The 25,789-nt window shown below is 44.4% G+C and overlaps 1 pseudogene; it reads right to left on the minus strand.

The window, feature by feature from the left end:
* Positions 1-990: 990 nt before the first annotated feature.
* On the minus strand, positions 991-24,379 carry LOC146341754 (vomeronasal type-2 receptor 26-like; annotated as a pseudogene).
* Between the last annotated feature and the right edge of the window lie 1,410 nt (positions 24,380-25,789).

Raw genomic sequence — 25,789 nt, forward strand, 5'->3', positions numbered from 1 at the left:
CAGCAGTCCAGATCCCTGGGAGCTGTTCAGCACTCAGTTTCACCTGGAGGATATCTGAGGCTCCTAGCTTCATATGTAATCTATGCTGTTGACCTTTTGGCTGCACCTCCCCCAGATTTCTTTTCTGACCCGCTCATTATTGATCACTGGCCAACCTGCTGTAGGAAGAACCTAGCTTAACTTGGCAGCCTATCAACACTGAGCACCCAGTGCAGTGGAAAATGTGATACTCCAAAATGCTAAGGACGTCAGAGAACTTACACAAGGCAGTGGAAAACATTATTTGTGTATCCAAGAAACACTAAAGTGAATTTAAATCATACACCAGGGAAATTTGAATCACACACTCAAAACTCAATAAATCAGATGAAGTCAAGCATTTAAAAAATCAGTGATGCAGCTTGATGCAGAGAACATGGTCTGTGTGTTTTGGTGGGTGCTTGAGTCAAATGAAATATACAACATGCAAGGCATCTACAGATCAATCTCATCATTGAGAGAGACAACTCTTGGACATGATTACTGACGAACTGAACAATATTCACTAGGTTGTGTTTTGTCTTTTTTGCCACCATCTGACGAATTACATCCAGATATTTGGTACAAGAGGGAGGTTCAGTTTTTTTTAACGTTACCATGAGAAAGCACTAGACTTCTATCAAAGCAACTTTGAAAACATCTGGAATGAGGATTTAGCCAGAGGTAGCATGTCTCACTCCCCCTGTAGCCGGTGGGATAAAGGTGTAGCAGGTGTGTAGTCACCATCCATGTCCTTCCGCAGACAATTATGAGGGAGCAACCCAGAGTGTTCTCAGTAGAACTTAATGATTAGTAAGACTGGAATGTGATTCCATGTTTATCAATACTACAGGACATGTTTCGTTGAGAAGTAGGGGCACTAGTTTTTCCTTCATATGCAACACAGACTAATGATTCCTACATTTTTGAAAAAGAAGATTGATTCTCACATTCTTCCACTGTTTTTCTCCTTCATTTTGCTCTTCTTATTTGCTCTTTGATGTTTAGGTCAGGTCTCAATAGTATAATGTAGCACTTGGGGAAAAAGATGCAAGCCAGTAAGCCAGCACTGGAAGTTAGGATAGAGAAGATCTCCACAGCCACTAAATATTCTCCATTGGTACTCAGATAGGCTGGAACAAAGGAGAGCCAAACGCTGCAAAAGACCAACATGCTGAAAGTGATGAACTTGGCCTCATTGAAACTTTCTGGCAACTTTCTAGCCAGAAAAGCTACTGTGAAGCTGACAATGGCCAGAAAGCCCATGTAGCCCAGGACAGTGTAGAACATGGTGACTGAACCTTCACTGCACTCTGCTACAATTTTTCCATTCAGTGAATGCATGTCCTTATCTGGGAATGGAGGAGAAGTGCTTAGCCAACTCACACAAAGTCCTGTTTGAATACAGGAGCAGGACATGACTATCAAATTTGCCGCCCTATTCCCTACCCATTTCCTCATTCTAGATCCTGGTTTGGTAGCCATGAATGCCAGAACCACAGTGATGGTTTTTGCCAAAAGAGCAGAAAGAGCAACTGCAAAGATGATGCCAAAAGCTGTTTGCCGAAGAAGGCAGGTCATCCTCTTTGGCTGTCTGATGAACAGCAAGGAGCAAAGGAAGCAAAGGAGGAGGGAGATGAGGAGGATGTAAGTGAGGCTCCGGTTGTTGGCTTTGACTATGGGAGTGTCCTGGTGCTTCACAAAGTTTCCAAGTACAAAACCTGTGATCACAGCAAAACCAACAGCAGAAAAAGACAATGAAATCCCCAAAGGTTCCTCATAGGAGAGATAGCTTATAACCTGGGAATGCATTGATTCTGCTCTACGTTTGAATAGTGATCTCCTGAACATTCAGTGCAGGAATCCATATCTGAAAAGGAAAAAGTAGTGTGTGGTTTTATATGAGAGAAAGGCAGCTGATGCAATCTAGAAAGGTCGTAGAGGCCTGCTTAAAGCAAAAGTGTAGCATGGTTAGGGATGTCAGAGGATTCCGCCACGGATCTCAGTGAGGCCGAATGCACTAGCATTCACTCCCGAAATCTGGGAGGAACAAAGCCCCCGCTCCCCCCAATCCATGAAAGGCACATGAAATGGAGCACTTACCTGCTTCCGTCTGCGCTGACTTGCGACTGGTGGCCGCCCTGCGGCCGCCATTCACTTCATCATAGCCATGATAGGCTACGTAAGTAATTACATAGCCTATCATGGCAAGCCAAAAAAAAACACCAGCATACGCAAATGGCGGCAACTACAGTGGCCGCCATTTGCGTTCCCTATTTTTAGCTGTTTTAGCCTACATAAATATTTATGTAAGCTATTATGGCGAAACAAATAAGGAACTCAAATCACGCCCACTATGCTATTTGCGTTCCCCTTTTTTTCACGATTAATAGCCTACGTAAATATTTACGTAGGCTAAAACAGTTAAAAATAGGGAACGCAAATGGCGGCCGCCGTAGCTGCTGCCATTGGCGTATGCTATTTTTTTGGCTTGCCGTGATAGGCTACGTAAATATTTACATAGCCTATCACATCTGGCTTAAAAACAACAACAAAAAAAGCGTGTATGCAAATGGCAGCGGCTATGGTCCCCGCCATTTGCGTTCGCTATTTTTCGCTGTTCTAGCCTATGTAAATATTTACATAGGCTAGAACGGTGAAAAATAGCGAACGCAAATGGCAGCCGCCTAGCCGCCTCCATTTGCGTATGCTGCACCCAGCCGCAGCCAGCCAGGAGACCAGCTGTCTCCCCTGCCACCGCCACCGCCCCCGCCGCCCCTGCACCTGCTGCCTCCACCCCCACCAACCCCGTCCCCGCAGTCCCCACTGCCGAATCTGCCACCACCACACCCGCCGCCGCCGAATCCGCCGGCGCGCTGTTGGAGCTGCCGCCGCCGCCGCATCCGCCCCAGGTGAGTGCCGTCCCGGGGGATTCCGCAGGGGGGCAGGGGGCAGGAGGCCGTTCCACCACGGATTTCTGAGGGCCGAATGCCAGTACATTCGGCCTCACTGGAATCCGTGGTGGAATTCTCCGCCATCCCTTGGTTATAGTGGTGAAATGTGTGTGTGTGTGTGTGCCTCACCTAAACTAAAGGGGCACTCCCATGCCTCTTTAATTCCTTTTGTGGTTCTATTGTTACCTCCTACCTATGTATGCTGAACATGACAGGTGATGTAAAGTATTTATAAACAAACCAACAAACCAACCAACCATTTTTGCTCCATCTTGCATGCTTTTTCCGGTCTCACCTGCTTGAAAGTCCTAGGCCACACAATGCTTTTATCATGGACTGTTAACTGTTTTCTGGGAGGAGCTCGTGGATTGAACATTCCCACTTTAACTCTCACAAAAGATTGATTTGGGAAAATGATCCAGTTTGTAACATCAAATCCTGTGACAGCATCTCCATTTTCATCAAACTGTATTGTCTCTCCTGCACTGTTGTTGAATGAGATGCCCCTGAGAAAGGGATGAAGCTAAATTCAAAGAGGAAAAGATACGAACAGACAGCAAACTATTTGCACAATTACATTGACAAGAACCTAGCCTAGATACGTTGAGATTATTTTGGATATGTCTCACTCATGCTTCCTAAATGTTTTACCCCAGTGTAGGGATGGACGGATGCCCCCCTATTCAGGTCCTCCAGATGCCCACTGAGCCGCTGCCCAGACCCACTCACAACCTGTCTGCTGAGCTGCCCGCACCTTTCCGAGCTGTCTGCAAGCACCCGTCATTCCCACCGCGGCCATTTGCAAACAAAATGGTGACTCGCGAACTTCCACGTTGTTAATATTGCACAAATGGCAGAAGTAGAGGCCCTATCTAGGCAACATTACAGGGCTAAATGGCCCATTTACATCTCTAATACTTTTGCAAGATAGGGACCATGGCATCGACTGGTGCTTGTGGACAGCTCAGGATAGGTGAGGCGGCTCAGCAAGGGGAGTGCAAGCTTGGGCAGGGGCTCAGCAGGCTCAGTGGGCATGGTCTGGGGGCAGGAGTGAGGTGGAGGAATCTGGGACTGAGCTGGGCACCCACTCCAGCCCTACGGTTCAGTCAATCAGTGTGTATGTTCAAGGCACCAGGATATTAGTCCTAGGGTTTTTCCAATGCCACCTCATGTGAGACCACCACAGCCAGCTTGTTCAGGGAGGCCCTTGGGCAGATGCTGGGAAGTCCCTCACAGCAACTACACTCTGCCAGCTGGGCAGCTGCACCATCCCCACCTCAACATTCTGTTGCTCGACAGATGCAAAACCTTTCCCTTGAGAAAAGTTTTCTGCCCCAGTTCCTAAACAGGTATTTGTGGCAGGCTGTTTTGGTTAAAGGGGGATTGAGGTATGTCCTTCACTCCATTCTGTCTTAATGTCACCCTCCAGAAAAACAGGTTACTGATCAGCGATCCATCCAAATGGAGATGGAGACAATGAGCAACATGACAGCTGTTAACCCTCACCTTAACGCTAATAACTCATATACCATGACTTTAAGAAAGGCTACATGGAGAAGCTGGAAAGAGCTACATGATTAACTTGTGTGGCTTTTAATGTACAGAGGGCAGAATACAGCTGGAACAGCTAGCCGCTTAACTTCTCCACAGCTACCTCCCTAACCAAACAAAAATGAGATGTTTTGTTTGTTTTTTCTCAACTAGATATTTTAACAGGCTCATATGATTTTGGAGGCAAATAGCATTATGCATCACATAAACATAGGAAATGGTTAGGAAGGTGGGGCAAATATTACACAGAAAACTGTTAGCAGGGGTCACATCATGACCATGAAACCCCCATGCACAGGTGGAGCTCTTTATTCCCCATTCTCTTCAAAGTTGTGGAAAACTCTAGGCTGGGCCCCCAAGAGCCCAGCTAACTCTCAGTCTAACTGTCCTGTATGATGGCTTGCTGGCTGCTGGAGAATTCCTCTCCTTTGCGAGTTACAGGCAGCCAGCCAAAGGAGTCTGTGTTCAGCTTGGTGGTTCACAAGTTGTGCAGGCCTGTTCTACACACATGTCCACTGCATGTGCAATGTTTTCCCTGATATTGAAGCTTTCACTGATCTCCATTGGATGTCCACTGTGCAAATGCACTGGAGCATATAAAAAATAACAGCTCCATTTCTAAGCAAATTCAGGTATGTGTCATACATATGTCAACCTGATGGGACATTAAACGGCATAAAGCTACTCTCTTTCTACAACAGATTATTGGAAGTTCTTGAAATTTCTTGACACTTGGAATTCTACATTAGGCCTACCTGGACATAAAGGAAGTCATCTGAGGCCCTTCTCCAGCTTCCCCTGCCAAATAAGGCAAGGTGCATGTCTGCCAAAAAAGAGGGGGGACCTTTCAGTGGTGGCACCCTGTCTGTGGAACACCCTTCCCAGACAGGCTCAGTCAGTGCCTATCTTATGGTCCTTTGAGCACCAGGTGAAGAACTTTAAAAAAAAAAAAAAAATCCCAGGCATTTTAAGAAGTGTTTTAGTGCTTTTAGATCGCTGCATTTTCTTGCTGCTGGTTTTACTTTGGTTATGTGTACTGGAGTGTTTCTTTTTAGGATTTGTGAAAAAAATGTTTTTATTATATATCTAGAAAACAATAAGAAGGCAGAAAAACAGCAACTAAAGCCAACGTAACAATGAAAATCCCCTGAAAACAGTCCCCTAACAACTGGGGCACATTGGTTTGCTACCAGAAACATGGTGACACAATTAATATTCTGCTACTACTGCTACTTGTGCTGCATAATCTTTGTTTAGCTGTTATAATGTCCAGATGCTCAGAGCAGAAGTAGGAATATATTGTTGTAAATCCAGTTGTGATGTATGTTGAATAAAACTCCTCCATATGGCATGAAATGCTAGCGATTCTGTCTTTCCTTGAATCAAAAGTAAATCCTGAGGTTTCCCCCCCTGGTATTGCCAAATTGTCTGTTGTCCATCTCCCCCCCCCCCCCGTGTAATTGTCTGGCGAGTGGCAGTTAACAAGAATGATAGCAAGTATTTCATTAGATCCTTCATATAACGATAATAATAAAAAATGTTCTTGGTCATTTGAAATTGTTTCTCTGGTAATAGTCATTATTTCTCTATGCGATACCATCCATGCAGAACTTTCAAGGAGGTTTCTTGGATGGAGGCTGACACTGATCTAAATGGTCTGTTGTCCCATAATTTGGTCCAATGAGCATCTTCTAGTTCCCTTCTTTAATCACCTCCCACACTTGCTTCAAGCCAGCCATGGAACCCATCTAGCCATCCATTAAAACAGTGTAAAATAGAGATACAATTCCCTAACCCCCTTCTGTTCCATTAACATTGCTTATTCTAGTCTTGTTAAGGTTCTAAGAGCATATGTCTGTATGTGAGGATCTTTGAGGAAGTGATATAGCTGTAGTTCGTGTAGCCATCCTATGCCTAAGTCAACTCAGAGTTGTTCTATTGATTTTGGTTTATCCTGGGAATAAAAGTCCCTGAACCAAACATATCCCTTCTTTTCCTATTCGGGAATCCTAGTAATGACAGTTGTATCCAGTTTACCTGGGTGAGAGGAGACCAAACCAGGAACAAGATAGCTTGCCCCTTTTTCCAGATCATGAAAATAGTTTTAGTCTTTGGTTTTTAATATTGTTTCTCTCCTTCATTTGTATGGATTGAAAAGGCAAAGTCCATAAGGGGCCCTTGTTCAGCATTTCTTCTTCCAGACATACCCAGCTTTTGTTTGCCTTCATAATGATAAAGTGGAGATGCCACAACTGGAAAGCATACAAGGTCTGCGAGTCCCTAACCTCCTCCTCCTGGGTTTTTGTAATATATTGTTAATGCCAGGTGAGGTCCTTTGGCTTGAAAACAAATGAATTAAGCTGAGATTGCCAAGATTTTGAAGTCTTTGGCTAGAGGAGGATGGGGAAGACCTCAAATAATATTTTTTTAAAAAGGAATCAAGGATAATTGAGTTGCAGCAATTCAGCCTAAAACTGACAGGTTCACTTTGTGCCATTTCTTTAGGTCCCTGGTCATAATTCCCAAAGCATGGCTACTAAAATGTCGATGATTGTGGTGCACATCGTATGACATGATAGTGGCTTTTTCATAACTAACTTTTTAACTTGCCACTTGCCTACAATTTTCTAATTCTTCCTCCAGATTCTTCCTTTCAATTAGAGACTGATTGGAATGGATCCCCCAGCATGATTATCATGTCATCTGCACACACGTTTCTCACATGTTCTTCACTCCACCCCCTGTATCCAGCAATACCAGTGTGATGATGTATGATATTAGCCAATGTTTCCAGGGAAAGGGTGAAGAGCAGGGGTGACAGGGCACAGCCCTGTTTCATGCCCCATTCCAAATAGGTAGGTGGAGGGTGCACATCATTAGTACGCATGGTTGCTTTGTTAGCAGCATAGGGTTTGGAAATTGCAGTCACAGTTTTGGTTCCTAGCTGATAATCATTCAAGACTCTTACCAAATACCAAGACAGTCAAGGCCTTGAATATGTTGATCGAAATTAATGACAGTGGGTGGCCTGTTTTGGTCGCATCATAGTTAACATTTAACCCCGTTGTATTAGATCTAATATATGCCTTTCATGAATAAATCCAGTCTGATCTACATGAATTAAGTTGCCTACCACCTTATTTAATCACGAAGCTAAAATCAATTATATATTTCTTATCCTGTTTAAGTAATGTAATTGGACAATAGGATTTCACCCTTGTATTGTGTTTTCCAGGTTTGGGTATTATTGTTATCTAGATGCTTTCCGGGTATCTGGGTGAACATCTCCCTGGCAGATCTTAGGAAAAAGCTGTGCAAGCCTAGGAAGCAATAAATCCTTATGTTTTTATTTTTTTTATTCACAAAAAGAACTTCCAAATCTCTCAGGACCAGAATCTCTATTATATTTCAAATGTCTGATGGCTTGCTCAACCTCCTCTAGTGATATGTCTCTGTTCAACAGTTTTGGTTGGCTTTTGTTAAGTGGAGCAATGCCACACTTCTTCCAATACTTATTTATAAGGTCCACACTTGGGGAGGTTGTATGATATAGCTGCACAGAGAAATCTGCAAAGAGGGAGTTGATTTGCATATGATCAACTGTTAAGGTGCCATTATTTCTACTTACTGAATATATTTTAGATTTCATTTCTGTCATTTTTAGGGATGTACGAACGTCACTTACCTTTCCGCGGATTATGTTGATGGTGGGGGGTGGCAAGAGTGCTGGACTGGGAGCCGGGAGATCCGGGTTCTAGTCCCCACTCGGCCATGGAAGCTCACTGGGTGACTTTGGGCCAGTCACAGACTCTCAGCCCAACCCACCTCACAGGGTTGTTGTTGTGAGGATAAAATGGAGGAGGAGGAGGAGGATTATGTACACCACCTTGAGTTCCTTGGAGGAAAAAAAGGCGGGATATAAATAAATAAATAAATCCTCGATGGGGGGAGGAGATCCGTTCCTCCCCCCCGGAATCCTCCGCGGCCAGCTGTGCTCTGCGGCAGCTCTGTGGAGCATCCGGCCAGGCCCAGCCAGGCCAGAGCCATCTGCAGCCAGATTTCCCACCACAGAGGGCTCTGGGGACCCCCCCCCCAAAAAAAACTGCATACACAAATGGCAGCGGCTATGGCCGCCGCCATTTGTGTTCCTTGTTTTTACCGTCTTAATCTACGTAAATAGTTACATAGACTATGACGGCAAAAATAAAGGGGAGCGCAAATAGCGTAGCGGGCGCTATTTGCGTCCCTTTTTGTTTCACCATTTTAGCCTACGTAAATATTTATGTAGACTAAGATGGCCAAAAATAAGGAATGCAAATGGCGGAATTCTCTGACATCTCTAGTCATTTTAAGCACTCTAGCCAGTATTTTTGAATGCTTGTTACCAAAGCAGTAGTATTTTTGTCAACCGTAAGTCAATCATATTCCTAAGAGAATTGTGGAACTGAAAGGTCCATAGCATTGTCATATAGAGTATATGTGTCTTGATTCTGTTAACAATTAACATATAAAAGGGATATGCTTTTGATAAAAAATACCTGCCAGGCCAGCACATTCCAGGGCTCCAGCGTTCTTCCAGACCTCCGTACTTTGTGTTTGGATGTTGATGTATACATGGAATGTAGAGCATGTGCCACAGCAAGGGCTGCATTGTACACATTGTAGCTGTGACCAGTCATACCCATTTCAAAGAAAGTTCCAGGAAGGCTCTCCAGTTTCTCCTCTCCACTGCAGTCTTTCTGGAATGCTTCACTCTCAAAGGTTCTTTTCAATGAACAGTTGAAGGTCTTCTCCCAGAATACCGTGATAAAGCCATCTTCTTTTGCCCAGGAAGGATTAACACTCTGAAGAAATTGCCTGAATCCCAGTGGTTCCTTTGAGTGAACTGCAAAGGATAGCATGCCATGGAGGGATTGTATATCATGACCTCTTAGATTGGTGCTTGATGTGAAATCCCAGTATGTCGTCATAATCCACACCTTACTCATAGGTGAATCCAGCACTGCTCTCTGAAGAAGTGAGCTTATTTTAATTATAGATGGATGAGAAGAATCATCAAGAAATACATTGGCCTTTCTTTCGATGAAAACTGAATTATCTTCCAATTCACCATGAAACGACGCTGCCTTTTCTCTTCGTTTTTTGAAGGCTTGGAATTTTTCTATAAAGGCAACACAGATACCTTCCTGTGAAAGCATTGGCAGTAATTTCTGCAAACGCCGTTCTCCATGGATACTATCAGTAGTAAAGAGCCCAATCCATGTCCACTTGAAATGCACAAGTAACTGCACAATCCCTCTGTACTGATGTGCATCGTTTGGGACCATCTGGTATAAATACCAGAATAGAGATTTGTCACCCCATGCTGCAGAAAAAGGACCAGTAGTGAGCTGAAATAGAACATAGATGTATTTTATGAATGGACAAGTAACTGGACAATCCCCATATACTGACGAAGCCCATCTAGTATTAAGAATGGAAGCCATGGGTGGGAAATGTTTCTGTTCTTGTTTTAATCTTTTTTTTTGTACGATTTCTAGCATAGCTGCACCTTCCATTCCTTATTAGCATTATTGATCTAATATAACTTTCACTTAATGACATTTAGAGACATTTAGTAATGCTCCAAGTCATGCTCAGTTTCCCAACATATGAGTACCATCATTATATCATAGAAGTTGAAGGCAGTGTGCATTCTTAACAGTTCAGGGGTTGTGCTATTGAGTTATGTGTTTTAGGGCTTGTTCTGATTAGATTGGGGGGCTGTGGTGCAGGTAGGGTTGGATTTGGCATCTAAGTGCCAGCCCCCCTCCCAAATGACCCTTCAGAGAGCAGCAGGTGATGGGGACACTGGGAAGCAGACCCTGCATCAACACCTGGGCAGGTATCGGCATGCCTGTGCCAACCACTTTGAATGCTACTTGTACAGCATCCTTTCTTCTTATTTTATAACATTTTGGAGTTTAGGGCCAACTGACAGGGCAGGTGCTCATGTTACTAATTGTTCATTGAAGAATATTATTCCTTTTTTTACGAGAAAGTGGAGTGTATTCCCAAGCAAATGTGTCTAGCAGCAGGGTAGCAGAAGCAAAGTCCAGTTTTACCCCTGCTATGATAGTGCAATAATTTCAGTGAGTTTAACATGGAAAACTGCACAGGCTCAGAATATTTGTTTTTATCAGGGCTGGTAAATAGGGTTTTGTGTTAGTTTTCTTTGCTGTGATTCAGGCATGATCTTCAAAGATTTGAAAATTCAAAGAAGCTTCAAATCCTCGACTTTTCGAATCTTGGAAGATCATGCCTAAATTGGAGAAAAAAAATTGCAGAGAAGCCACGATTCTTCAAAGATAATGCCTTAATTAAAAAAACAAAATCCAAAGTGGGGAATAGGAGGGGGTAAAACTTGGTCTCATTTGAAGGGATAGAATAACCCCCTGCTCAATGCAGGAAGCCTGATTCCTAGGTGGTTGCCCATCCCACTACTAACCAGCGCTGACCCTACTTAGCTTCCGATATCAGACAAGCATGCGCACAAGCATCCCTTTGCTTGTTGCTGAGGAAAAATTGAGTGCTGAGGAAGCTATGAGATCTGTAGCCGGAAGATGACATGGGGCCATCAAGAGCTGTGATTGGACAGGAGGGAAATGCAAACATCACTGTATATGGACAGGCAGGGGAGGGGACTATGACTGGATATGGTAGGGAAGGTGGAAAACAAGAGCACATTAAGGGGAAATACTGGGATATGAGGGTATTGAAAGTGGGAGCATAGAAGCAGGAAATTCCGGTTCCAATTGGAGGTGAGTACTGTGTAGTGAGAAAGACAGGTGGTGAAAACTCATTGGAAGCAGAAAAACCTGTAGGTGTAGATTGGCTCATAATAAGTCAGCCTTCCCCAACATGTTGTGATCCACATATTTTGGACTACAACTCCCAGCATTCCTAAATGATTGGCCATGCTTGCCAAGGCTGATGAATTATGAAGTCCAAAGCATCTGGAGTTGGCCAAGCAAAAGTTTGTTATCCCATTACTTTCACCAGGTCCAATGGGTTATCCAACCTATACTGCTTTTAAAAAAAGGAAAGGAAAGGAAAAGAAGAAATCATATGAAAGTTATTTCACAGTTTTTACTAAAGTTCCTAATTAGACCTCAGCATTAGGGAATACTCCCTCAGGTATAATATCTTTAATTTCTGCCACCAAAATAAACCCACCATAGTTCAAAGAAAGTCAGTAACTTGGTTCCTATGCCTTAGGGATAGGGCTGAAAGCACCACTAGAGAAAATGAAAACAACAAAAAAAAGATCTTTATTGAGGGAAATAATTTACAAAATATTAGGTTGAGAATGTTTAATGTAGGGATGTATGAATCCCTTATCTGGCTCTGCAGCGGGGGATCCGCAGTGGGGGGGAGGTGCTCCGTCCCTCCTCCTGGAATCCTCCCTGGATGGCTCTGCTCCGTGGCGGCTCTGCAGAGCCCCTGGCCAGGGCCATCCACAGCTGGAGATCTGGCCACAGCCGGGCTGCTGCAGCTGCAAATGGCAGCCATCGTAGCAGCTGCCATTTGCATCCTGCCAGGCTGCCATGATAGGCTACATAAGTATTTACGTAGCCTATCATGGCAAAGAGCAGGGACGCAAACAGCGGCTGCTACGCCGTTTGTGCCGCTGCTCTTTCCGTGATAGCCTACGTAAGTATTTACATAGCCTATCATGGTAAAGGCAGCCATGCAAATGGCATAGTGGCTGCTGTTTGCGGGGCTGCCTTTATGTGCCTTGCTGCCATTTGTGTCCCTGCTCTTTGCCATGATAGGCTACGTTAATACGTAGCCTATCATGGCAGCCTGGCAGGATGCAAATGGTGGCTGCTACAATGGCCACCATTTGTGGCCGCAGCAGCTGGCTGAGAGACCAGCCTCTGCCGCTCATGCTGGAGCCGCTGCTGGAGCTGCCGCTGCTAGAGCATCCACCCCAGGTAACCTTCATCCCAGGGGGATTCCGTGGGATGGCGGGGGGTGGGAGGCCATTCCCCCATGGGTTTTGGGGAAATAAACTGCATAAACTATGGATGGCGGAGAATTCCGCCAGGGATTTCAGTGAGGACGAATGCACTGTCATTCAGGCCCCCGAAACACATGGCGGAACAGCCTGCCACCCCCCACTCCCCCGCGGATCCCCCCCAGGATGAGACTTACCTGGGGCGGATGTTCCAGATGGCAGCAGCTCCAATGGCAGCTTCGATGGTGGCGGCGGGTGGTCTTCCGACCGGCCGCCGCCATTTGCAGTTGGGTCTTTTTTTTTTTTTTTACCCAGACGCGATAGGCTATGTAAAGATTTATGTAGCCTATCACGTCTGGGTAAAAAAATAAAAAATAAAACGGCATACACAAATGGTGCTGGTTACATCGGCCGTCATTTGCATTCCTTAGTTTTTGTCTTTTTAGTCTACGTATATATTTATTATGGGGAAAATTAAGGGGAACGCAAATAGCTTAGTGGGCGCTTATATTTATGTAGGCTAAAATGGCAAATCAGAAAGGAAAGGAAATAGCGCCCACTACGATATTTGCGTTCCCCTTTATTTTCGCCATAATAGTCTATGTAAATATTTACGTAGACTAAAACAGTGAAAAATAAGGAATGCAAATGGCAGCCGCCATAGCCGTCGCCATTTGCGTACGCATATTTTCTTTTACTTTGCCGTGATAGGCTACATAAATATTTATGTAGCCTATCATGGTTAAATACAGGGATGCAAATGGCGGCGGCTATGGCAGCTGCCATTTGCATCCCTGCTGCCCAGCGGCCAGATGTCCAGCTGTGGGTGGAGCCAGCTGGTGGCTCTGCGGAATCCCCGCAGAGCGAAGCCAGTCGGGCAGGACTCCAGGGTGAGGGACGGAGCGCCTCCCCCCCCACACTGCGAAGCAGATCTGCAAAACGGTAAGTGACTTTCATACATCCCTAGTTTAAACTATGACCTATGTGGCATCAAATGGTGTAGTGGACGCCATTTATGTCCACAGTCAATCTGCCCAACCAGCGATATGTCAGTGGCAGCCGTTGCTCTGGAGCTGGTGCTCCAGAGCTGGCTGGCAGGCAGGATCTGGCTGGTGAGGATTCCTCTAGGAGGCAGAGGTAAGTCTTCCGATCCTCCATGGACTCTGGGGGGCTGGATTCTTTTGAACTGGGGTCCGTGGAGGATTTCTCCCCCATCCCTACGTTGGATATTCTAGGTGCTGGTGCTGAGGGAACTGCAAGCAGTACTTTGCCTTCTGAATCCTGCATATATGGGGAAGAGCGGAACTGCCAGAGTCAAATGTTTTCCAAACTGTGCCTGCCATGGCTCTTTCTCCAGCTAAGGAGACCTGCAGGCAAATGCCAGCTACAGAGTCGGTCTCTCTCTCTCTTTCTCTCTTCTCCATTAACTCAGTGGGTTGCAGTGCACAAACATCAGCTAAACCAGCCTCTCTCCCACTCTGTGGGGTGCTGGGGTAAAATGCCTACTACTGCCAAACACTCAGCTTCTGCCTAACTGTCTCTTCTCTCTGGGGCACAGTGGTCAAAAACCAGAGGAAAGTGGCAGCTATGGAATTCATATTGGTGAAATGTCAAATGTCCACACTTGATTTCTTTGCCTCGGGTTCTCTCTCTTCTTTGGGACCAAATACCAATTAAACAGTTGCTAATTTTGCCCTGCAGAAATAGTGACTGCCTATCTTGTCCGCCTGCAGCTCTAAAGCTTTGCATAAAGGCTTCAAAAGACCTGTTATTTCTGACATTTTGGAATGAAGATACCAACTCATGTCTACAAACCTACCTGTGGAGTCTTGTAATTCTCCAAGATTGTGGCAATGTCAAGAGAGATGAGAGGGTACATTCCCCCAATCATGGCTATCAAATTGTTCTGCATATCTCACTTGTAGTTGGGGAAGAATCTATGTGGTGAAGAAAGCAGACCAAGGGTACCCATATTAGTTATCTGTGGGTTGTAGTAGCTCTCATAGATGTGAAACCCAATTGCGACATTAGGTAAGACTGTGGAATTTTCATTGATCTCCTTTACAGCGAACACCAAGGCTAAGATATGCTGGTAGTTCTTTGGCATCATACTGCAATAAAAGACATATATCATGTAATAAAACAATAAGAATAGCTGAAGAATCTTAAACAATTTCTTACTGCCATGATGATCTCTGATGGGCCACTGGTTGCTCTCCTGAATTATATGTAGAAGCAGAAGTTGTCTTTTGCCTGGCTTAATGGTTTGCCCTCTAAACTCTTCGATGGAAGGTATTACAAAACACAGGAAAAGGAGAGACGTTGCCCTTGCAACGATGTTGGAGTGGAATCTGTAATAAATGTTTTGTTCAATTGCTGTTACTATCAGGGGGTCAGATATGCCCTGATTAGGGGTGTATGAATTACTTACCCTGTTCCATCTGGGGCATCCATGTGGGGGGAGGGGAGGCAATCCATCCCTCCCCCCCTGGAATCCTCCCCAGCTGGCTCCGCTCCACAGCAAGGCTGTGAAGCTGCCGGCCAGGGCTGGCTGAAGCCGGATTTCGGGCTGCTGCCGGGCTGCTGCCGGGCTGCTGCGGCCGCAAATGGTGGCCATCATAGCAGTCGCCATTTGCATCCTTGCATTAGGCCATGATAGGCTACATAAGTATTTACGTAGCCTATCACGGCAAAAGACAGGGATGCAAATGGCAGCTGCTACACCATTTGCATCCCTGCCAACCCGTGATAGGCCACGTAAGTATCTACATAGCCTATCATGGCAAAAGGCAGTGAAGGAAAAGGCTGCTATGGCATTTGCATCCCTGCCTTTTGCCATAATAGGCTACATAAATACTTATGTAGCCTATTACGGCAAAGAGTAGCGGCACAAATGGCGTAGTGGCCACCATTTGCATCCTTGCCTTTTGCTGTGGTAGGCTACATAGATACTTACATAGCCTATCATGACTTGGCAGAGACTCAAATGGAGGCCGGTGTAGCGGCTGCCATTTGCGGCCACAGCCTGGCAGCAGCTGGAAGATGACCCGGGGCTGCCACCGCTGCCGGGGCCACTGCTGAAATCGCCACCGCCAGGTAGGCTCCATCCCGGGGGGATTCATCTGTGTGGCGGGGGGCATTGCCATGGAGTCCGTGGCAGAATTCTCCAGCATCCCTAGCCCTGATACTTCCAATTACTCAATCTTTTCCTGGTTGGTCTTTAGTAAGTCTTATGTAAATCATACTCGAAGGAGCCAACAGATGAATTACCAAGCAAGTTTATAAAATTTTGAACATTGCTATTTTAACTAGATCCTCTATGGCACTGTGACTTAATTTTATGATGTGGAACAACATATTTCATTGTTATGCATTTTGTATCTTTTGCTGGTGGTCAGTTGACTGTAAATAAAGGATTCCTTCCTTCCTTCCTTCCTTCCTTCCTTCCTTCCTTCCTTCCTTCCGTATACAACATTGCATGGCATTATTTCAGCTCTGCTGCTCCTGGAATTCTTCCTGCAATAACACAGTCCCTGTCATAACCTCCCCTAAACATGGTCAAAACTGATTAATTAAACCACTTGCACCATAGACAATATGTATGAAACAACGGAAAAAGAAAAAAAACAAAAACTTGAGTTGACATCCACTTTTGATTTCCAGTTCTTGGGAGGTCATCATCTTGATAAATGATTCCTTTTAAGTTTTCTTGGAATGACGCTCCCCTCCTAGATAACCTCAAAACATGGATTCGGTGACCTATCATGTGATTGTTGTTGTTGTTGTTGTTGTGCTGTGCTGTGCTGTATTTTATGATGACAAACACATCAAATTTAAAACTAGTTGACAGAAGGTAATACATTTAATCTCCTCCTTCTTTACTTTACAATAGAGATGTGCAAAACAGCAAAACATGAGCTTGCCGAAATTATTCAAATTCCATCTCAAAGCTCCTTCTGACCTAAGTTCATATCAAATTGTGAACTTTTTTTTTCTTCTAGCATGAAAATGTACAGACTTCTACAGATTGTTTCTGAGCATGTGTTTGCTCCAGAAAATGCAAACTGGGTAAATAAATCCTGGTTTAAAAAAAGAACTGAAAGAAATTTCTCATACACCCCTGCTTTGCAAAGAAAAGCTAACATTGGTTGCTCTTCTCAATTATGTGTAGCAGCAGTATTCTACACTGCATGAGTTATTTGAGATCTCCAATCCTCCTTGAATGCTGCCTGTAACAATATAGTCCCTAGTATAATCCCCCTAGGAAAGTCACTGCTGATTTTGTTGGCCCCTTGCACCATAGACAATCCCTGTGAAATAAGAGGGTGGGGGAAACCTGACATCCCCCTGAGCTGTAAAGAATCTGGGAGGTCAACATCTTTTAAACAGCTGCCTTTATGTTGTCTTGGCATGTATTTTCTGCCCCAGGTAAGCTGGAAAGATAATGGGCTTTTCTTATCATAGGTTTTTGAGATCCACAGAGTGCTTGGATGTGGTTTGCACAACACTGGGACAAAGAAGATAGACAGACAGACAGACAGACATGGAAATGACATCAGCAGCTTTGCTCTCATATCTGATAATTTCAGTTAAGGTAGAGAGAGAAACAAAAAAAACCCAGTGTACAAAAAGATGTTAGTAAGGTGTATTAGGTTATAATCATGTACTATGCTAATATTATTTTATATTAATTTGGATCTGTAGCTTGAATAACAAGGAATACATCACATTCTCAGATTTTAACTGAATTAGACACTCTCATGAAACAAAGGAACATATTTTAGGTGTTTGTTACAAATAGACAATGAAATAGATTGATGGTTGAGTTCTTCTACAGAGCCTGTGCTCTGTTGGTCAGTTTCTCATAGAGTACAGATGGGAAACCTCTGTCTCTCCAGATGGTCCAGCCTTCACCTCCCACCAGCCCTAGCCAGCATAGCCAATGGAGAGAGGTGATGGGAGTTGTAGATCAAATCATCTGGAGGGCCACAAGTTGCCTCTCCCAAAGCTGGCAAGGAAGTCCTCTGGGGATGCTTTTTAATGCAGACCAGTCGGTCGGATGCAATCTCAGTGTTGGATTTGGTTGAAATGAATGAGTTCTGACATTGCTATAGGAGGTTCTGTATGACAGGTAGGACTGTAATGCACATTGTCACCACACTCTGCATTTCCTTCTATCAAGGAGTACATAACCAAAGCCATGTGGAAATGGTAGATATTTGTGCCAGCTGCGTTAATGCCATCTACATAACAGTTAGCATTTCTGAGGCAATTTAGAGTGTTTGCATCTTTCCATATACATTGTCCAAGGAATCCTTAAAACAATCCTGTTATATAAAGTAGATCTGGACACCAACTTAAAAGCCTTTAAAACAGGATTTAACTATTTTAGAGAGCAATTCTATTCCCCCTAGGTAGCATCAAGGGGAGAGGGGACAAGATTGTTTGGTTTCTTGGAGCTGAGGGCAGAAAAAGGTGTTCAGCCTCAGAGCCTAGAAACTGTGCTCCCCTTCCAACCTCATAGCCAGTGTGGTTCTGGCTACATCCCAGCACTCCGAAAGGGGGCACAGAGATGGGGGAAAGGAGCAGTCCCGGCGGTGGGGAGGAGAGGAGACATGGGAAGCTGTGTTACGCAGCTTCCTGTGCTCACCCTGGCCTCCTTCCCTCTTGCTCAGAAGCGCCACTGCTTAACGGGAGAAATCGCCCATCTAGTGAAAATGTAGGGCAGCCTGAGCACAGAGACAAGAATCACCTCTGTTCTCCAGCCTCCCTGCATTGGATATTCAGCAGCCTCCAACTGGATTACACTCTTTTTGAGTGTAAGACCGGCAACGGATACTAGTCATGAAGGTGTTGCCAGGTGTCCTCCCTCTAGGTGCATGTACAAACTTGTGCATGTTCTAAAAGACAAACATTCATCAAAAGGACCTTTCTTTGACATGGGCAATAGAGTATCTTTGGCAAAGTGGGCGAGGGGAAACTCAGATCAATCCAAATGCACATAAGCTTCTGAAAACCATGGCATATCTACTTAGGTAAAACAAGTATTAAAACATACACATAACTTTTAGGGAAATACTGTGGTAGCACAACTGCAATTTAGACACCAGAAAGATGAACTATTTCAGCCTTCAATGAAAACTTGGATTGTGGGGAGATGAGCTGAATTCTCATGGAGATGGGCAGCGGGCTCCAGACATTGAACTAGGCCATGGAATGTGTGGACTGTTCAGCTGGCAGGAGGAAGCGTTTTGGGGGTGAGATGGAAGGGATGAAGTAAGCAGTATTGCATAAAATGCTCTTGAAGGAAAATGAATAGGTCACGGGTAAGCGTAGGGAGTGAGGAGAGAGAAAGAGTTAGAGGAGTATTTATCAGAATGAAATATGGTACATTCGGGCCCGTTCCTTATGCACAGTCACTGCAAGTAGAAGAAGGGGGAGAAGGGGTCTATCGAGCATACAGAGATAATTCACTCTACTTCCCCAGTGCTTTCTGTGCTTGCCTTCTGTTCCTTTGTGAATGGGTCAGCTTCAGACCTGTTCAGTGCGAATGATGATTGCCTGTTCAGGTAGAATTCAACAGCCATTTGAAAAAGATCATGAGGAGAGAAGCAGAAGTCCCAGCAAGCATCTTTTCTAAAGGTCAGCCAAGGGGGGATACACCAAAAATGCTGGAGCTCCAACCAAGTTAGTTTGAAAATACATCCAATTAGTGCTCACAGACAGCCCACAAAGAGGGATGGAGGTAAGATGTAAATACGTTTAAGTGGGGAAATTGCGAAAGAAAACCAACACAGTCACATTTGACTTGAAAAGTGGAAACTTGTCTACAATGAGGGACCTGCTAAAAAGTTGAACAGGGGAGTCAAAATGTTTCGTCCTTTCAAAATCAATATAAATATAATAAATGAAACATGCGGTTCCTCAAAACCACAATAATACAAGCTCATCTAGAATATGTTCCACAGGAGAGGAAATGAAACAAAAAGTAAAAAAGGTCAATGCCATATTTAAATAGCAATGTCAAGGAGGCTCTTAAAAGTAGGGGGGGAGGATTGCATCACAAAATGGAAGTCTTGCCCAAATGAGGAGAAGAAAATGGAGCCCAAAATTGTGCAACAAAGTTGCAACCTGAGAACAGGAGATGCAAAGAAGCATTTGAAGAAGCATATCATTAACAACCTCAAGGCCAACAATAAAGAATGTTTTAGATATATCACAAGCAGGAAACCAGCTATGGAGGTAACTGCACCATTAGATGTCCATTCAGTTCCAGGAGTACTAAAGGAAGATAAGGAGAATGCAGAGAATCTATCTGAGTTCTTTTCATCTGTCTTCACTGCAGAACATGTAGGACAGATACCGGTGCCTGTACTGATGTTTCAGGACGGGAGTGTGAGGATCTGAGTCCAATTGTGGTGACAGAAGATGAAGCTCTCCATCTTACTGAAGAATGGAAAGTTAATAAATTGCTGAGGTCAGATGATATCCATCCCAGAGTTCTTCAAGAACCCAAATGTGAACTTGCTGATCTTCTAAAAGAAGGGGGCATTTCCCTCATCTTTTTTAATAGTAGGCCCTTGCAGATAATAAGAGGAGTGGGAGGACCTGAGCAAAACTGGCTGGAACGAGCATGCCTGTGAATTCATGTTTAGCCAGGCAAGAAGCCCACACCTCATAGTCTTAAACCCCCAAGGATAACAGTGATGCAAAGGTGAAATGGGCAGTCCTAGTAATGCAAAAATTAAAAAATAAAAACGCACGTTTTGGAAGGAAGGCTTCCATAAGATCAAGGATTCATGGAAAGTATTGGCAATACTGAGAACATACACAAACTTTAGCTATGAAATGAGCAGAGTAGACTTTAATGCCAAAACACAGGAGAATAATCAGATGTATCAGATACGAATTTGTTACCAAGCCAGAATAAGGAAAAAGAGAACCTCTGGTTCTGGAAAATAAATGGAAGAGCACAACATGGCATTTGCATTTTTTTTTTTTAAGATGAAAGGAAGTATTTAAAATGAAGGCACACTGGAATTCATAGAGTGAGGGAGACATGAAAACATGCTCACTAAAATTATATAACCTTCTTGAAAAGAATAACTATTGTATCTAAGACTGCAGTGCTATAACCATATGCCTGGGAGTCAGCCCTATTGATTTCACAGGGCCTACTTCTGGGTAGACATGAACCACGTTGCACAGCACATAATGGAAGTCCCCAAACCAACCAAGTAAAGAAGAGCAAATTGATACAATCTGGAAGACTATGGTTAAGTGTAAAATTAGTCAGCAAGTACAGCAAGCAAGGAACCCTAACTTTAAAATAGATATTACAGCACCACATATTCCATTTATTTCCTGTCTAGAAGCCCTACACACCTTAGATCAACTTCCAACCAATTAAAATTGCCTATATTTTTATGACTAATGCACACACATAGTAACACACACATGCACACAGAAACAGACATTCATACACACACACACACACACACACACAGAATTTAGCATTTGTTTTCATCCTTTCATTATATATTCACATCGTATTTATGCTGTTTTTCCCAGCTCTTCCACAAGTATTCAGTGAAAAGTACTTTTTGGTTGCCTTTATTTTTTTTAATTGTCTTCCAAAATAAAATAAAATGACATGTTAGAATTATGCAATGGAATGAAATTGAGTGAATCCTTAGCAATGAGCAAACTAAATCAAAGAAAACACAAAGTGGCTTTTATACCACTTTTCTTATTGAAATCTAGTTGAAGGTTCTTGAGCATTCTGTGGGTTAATAAGATGTTCCTGGTTATTATGGTATAAGCAAGAAAACAGAAGGAGGTGAGCAACCAAAGTAGATCACAAAGAAGGGAAAAGGGTTCTCAGGAAGCATCCGTACATTAACTGTGGGAAGCCAGTAGGTGACGCCAGTAGGTTGACACAGGAGGCAATTATTTGCTGCAGACCTTTTTCTGCAGACCTTGTTTCTTTACTACTGAAGACAGCCTCAACATAAGAAAAAAGTCCAAGATGCATGGGGCTTCCTATTACAAATGTATTTCTGCAATCTGAGAACCCATTTCTGTTCTTTGTGGTCTATTATGGTAGAAGCAAAACAAAACTATAGGGGTAGAGGAGAAGTCCTTACGTGAGTTCCTTCATGGACTTTGAAGATGGCTTTTCCTTTAAAGATGTAGGAGGATACAGGAAAGAGAACGTAGAAGCAATCTGTCCGATGACAAGGTCTCCCCATTGATAAAACTCATGCCTACTGCTAATGTGGTCATTCACTCTGTATTTACAGGAAGGAGTCTTCATGCTGTGGTGAACAGAACCTGTCTTGCACACAAAATGAGGTAATAGCACAAGCAACCACAGCAACAACAACACCATTTGGAGGTCCAAAGTTCCCATTTAGAGACACATACCCCTATTTTCTCAAGAATATGTGATGTCTCAGATCTGCCTGTTTATAAAGGGGCTTGAATGAGAGCTGACCATATGTATTTTATTTATTATTTATTTGTGATATTCATATACCACTAAGTATAATAAGATACATAAGGGGTTTTCACATAAAGGTATATATTAATTAAAACTCTACTGAAAAACCGTTAAGTTGACATAAGGGGGATATCTACACCGATTCCCCAATTTTACAATTTCTGAATGTTGAATATTTTTTCTTACTACTTCACGCACAGATGAAACCCCTTGAAATATCTGACCCTTTCCTGTACTGGTGCATAAAGCAATATCAAGAGAAGGAGGAATCCTTTGGGGATAAGAAGGAACTGGTAGGTGCAGATATCTCAAGCTACTATTCATCTTTTATCTCTGTAGAAATCCCAGTAAATCCAGCAGTGCAGACATCCCTGAAAATAATCAGCCTTCTCTGTGACAGAGCTTCTGGCCCTTTGGTCCAGCTCTGAGTATTATCGTTGGCTTTTATAACAATGCTGTTGCTAATTTTTCTTGAGGCCTCTAGACGACATCCCTTGGGGCTTAGTGAGTGGGAGGGTTAATCATACTGATAATTAGAGGGAAGAAAATTTGCTTCCCATGTGCTGCCATTATTGTGGCACTGAAAACAGCCGAACAACTGAAGCAGGATCAGGTGGTATGTGGCCTTGACTTTTCACCCTTCCTTTGCCCAGAGAAAAGGTAATCTCAGATGACTTCCTCCTCCGTTTAGGTAGATGTGAAGAAGACCTAGAAAAGTGCTATATCCTGCAACCTATGGATTTAATTTAGTGTATCCACAGTTTGAATCACGGACTCACATTTGCGGAGTTGCAGATGTATAGAAAGACATTCTCCATCTTTTGAAACAGTTATCGGTAGGGATCACCAGACTCACCGGAGTCTGCCCTGTGACCCGCCCACCGGATCCCCACATACTGCCCGCCTGTGCTTGTGCTGGGACACGTTCCAGCTGGTGTTTCGCAGGAGTGCTGCGAGCGCCTCCGCAGCTGCCCCCGTTGGCAACCGTGTCCCTCTCCCACTGCTCTTGCCACCGCTGCGGCTGAGAGCCAGACATGGGAAAGAGGCAGGGGCTGCTGCTCTTGGCGGGTCTGCGATGTGCCAAGTTGCGCAAGAGGAGGGGGTCACAGACTGGTGTCCGCGGGGCAGAACTGGAGGGAACCCACCAGGCTCAATCTGGTCAGCTCTGCTCCGTGGCAATTCCGCAGAGCCACCGGCCGGCTCCGGAGTGCCAGCAATACAGCCGCCATTGCTGTGCTGTATTGCTGGCTGAGACTGATCCGGGCACAAATGGCATCCACTATGCCATTTGTAGCCATAAAACCCTTAGATTAAGCTAAATGCAGCTGTAAATGGCTGCACTTACCTTAAACTAAGGGCTTTACAGCCGCAAATGGCGTCTGCTACGCCATTTGCGTCTGTGGTTTTTCACGCCATAGGCTAGCCTATAGGGGGTTGGGCATAACAATCTGAAGGCATTGGAGGTTTGGCAGAACAATTTTTTTACATACTTACTGGCAGTACCCTGAGGGAACCCAGCTCCCTTCCTCAGGACAGAGACAGGCATGGTATCGGTAAGAGCTAAGGCTCAGAAGGCAGCCTTTCCTTAGTATAAGAGGGTCCTGGACATGCCAGAAGATTGCCTCCCCAAGCTTTGCTTAAGAGAATAAATGAAGAAGGGTGGCTGGGCTAAGTCATGCCAAGAGTTGCTAACCTCCAAAAACTGTCTACCAGATATTTTTACTATACTGGGAGACAAAAACAAATCGAGGGATTGGATTTATGGAAGAGATAATAGGCAGGATCTAGATCTAATTACATTTTCAAACTTTTCTCCGTGGTATTATTTGTTTAACATGGATCACGAAAGAGCTCAGTACTTGCAAACTCTTACTTTTGCTTCTTTCAGAACCTCATTTATGGAACTATGCTTCCAGACCATGCCCACAGCATTCTTGGATGGAAGATATAGGCACGTTCAAGAAACCTACGGTTCTATATCTGTAGTATGGGAGAGATAGAGGATATCTCACAGGATATTTGCTGTCCTGTCATTTATATCAAAATCCCACAGAGAGATTCCTGGGATAGATTTTGGCATCCCTTCAGGGTAGAAGTATCTATGTGAAGATTCACATAGGTTACTGTCAGACTGCGATTCTTATGTTACACACAGAACTGCTCTGTTTGCTCAGGCTGCAAAGCATACTCATGCAGGTGAGTCCACTTCCAGTCAGATACCCCATCTTTCCCTTCTGTTCAGATACCCCTCTGACACTCAGCCAGTTTGGACTGTTTGTCAGTGGTGTGGGTCACCCAAGACATGATGTGGACTCTGTTAGTGTACTGCCCACCCTGCTGCCTAACAGTCTTCATGTCTGAGCTGACTGAGGTGGTCTCAACTGTAGTGCTGAAGATCTCAAGGATTGTGGACTTTAATATTTGTTCTGAGGCTACTTTGTCAGGAGTGGCTCAGGATTTCATGGCTGACATGTCATCCACGAGCCTGTCTCAGATAAGTTCTTACCAAACCTATTTGGCAGGGCACCTTTTGGACCTGCTTTTCTGTGCTGGATTGGGAGAAAATGATGTTTGTTTGTGGAAGCCAATAGAGGCATGGACAGGACATTATCTGATCACCCTTCAGGCTACCTGTAACCTCTGCAGAGTTGTAGGGGCATGTTTGACCCTGGAGGACCATCAAACATGTAGATTGCCTGAGGAACTATGGACAGAGGTCCGTAACATTGTTCTGTTGTTGTTGTTGTTCAGTCGTTCAGTCGTGTCCGACTCTTCGTGACCCCATGGACCATAGCATGCCAGGCCTTCCTGTCCTGCACTCTCTCCCGGAGCATGCTCAAGTCCATATTAATTGCATCAGTGATGCTATCCAGCCATCTCATCCTCTGCCATCCCCTTCTCCTTTTGTCCTCAGTCTTTTCCAGCATCAGGGTCTTTTCCAGAGAGTTTTCTCTTTGCATTAGGTGGCCAAAATATTTGAGCTTCAGCTTCAGGATCTGTCCTTCCAATGAGCACTCAGGGTCGATTTCCTTTAGGATTGAATGATTTGACCTCCTTGCAGTGCAGGAGACTCATAGGAGTCTTCTCCAGCACCACAGTTCAATAGAATCAATTCTTCGTAGGGGTGGACAAAAGTCCCTTACCTGTCGTCGAAGGACGTTCGCAGTGGGGGGGAGGCGCTTCGCTGCTCCCCCCGTGAAGTTCAGGCCGTGGGGGAAGACTTCCCGCCTCGCCCCGGCCGAAATTCAGGCTGGCAGGGAGGCTTCCCGCCTTGCCCAAGCCGAAATTCAGGCCGGGGAGGAGGCTTCCCGCCTCGCCCGGCCGCGAACGCGAAAGTTTTTTTTTAAAAAAAAACGCCCCCTGATAGGCTACGTGACGATTCACGTAGCCTATCACGGCTAGATCTGCAAAGTCAGCCGTGATAGGCTACGCCAATCATCACGTAGCCTATCACGGGTGACTTTAAAAAAAATAAAATAAGCGCATACGCTAATGGCGGCCCCCATAGGGAGCCGCCATTCGCGTTCCTTATTTGGTCGCTGTAGTCTACGTAAACATTTACGTAGACTACAGCGACCAAATAAGGAACGGGAATGGCGGCTCCCTATGGGGGCCGCCATTATCCGTTAGCGCTTTTTTTTTTTTTTTAAAGTCACCTGTGATAGGCTACGTGACGATTGACGTAGACTATCACAGCTGACTTTGCAAATCTAGCCGTGATAGGCTACGTGAATCGTCACGTAGCCTATCAGGGGGCATTTTTTT

Source organism: Heloderma suspectum, chromosome 6, assembly GCF_057233095.1.
Source record: "Heloderma suspectum isolate Gila_16-S chromosome 6, 16-S_ref, whole genome shotgun sequence".
Taxonomy (NCBI): Eukaryota; Metazoa; Chordata; class Lepidosauria; order Squamata; family Helodermatidae; genus Heloderma; species Heloderma suspectum.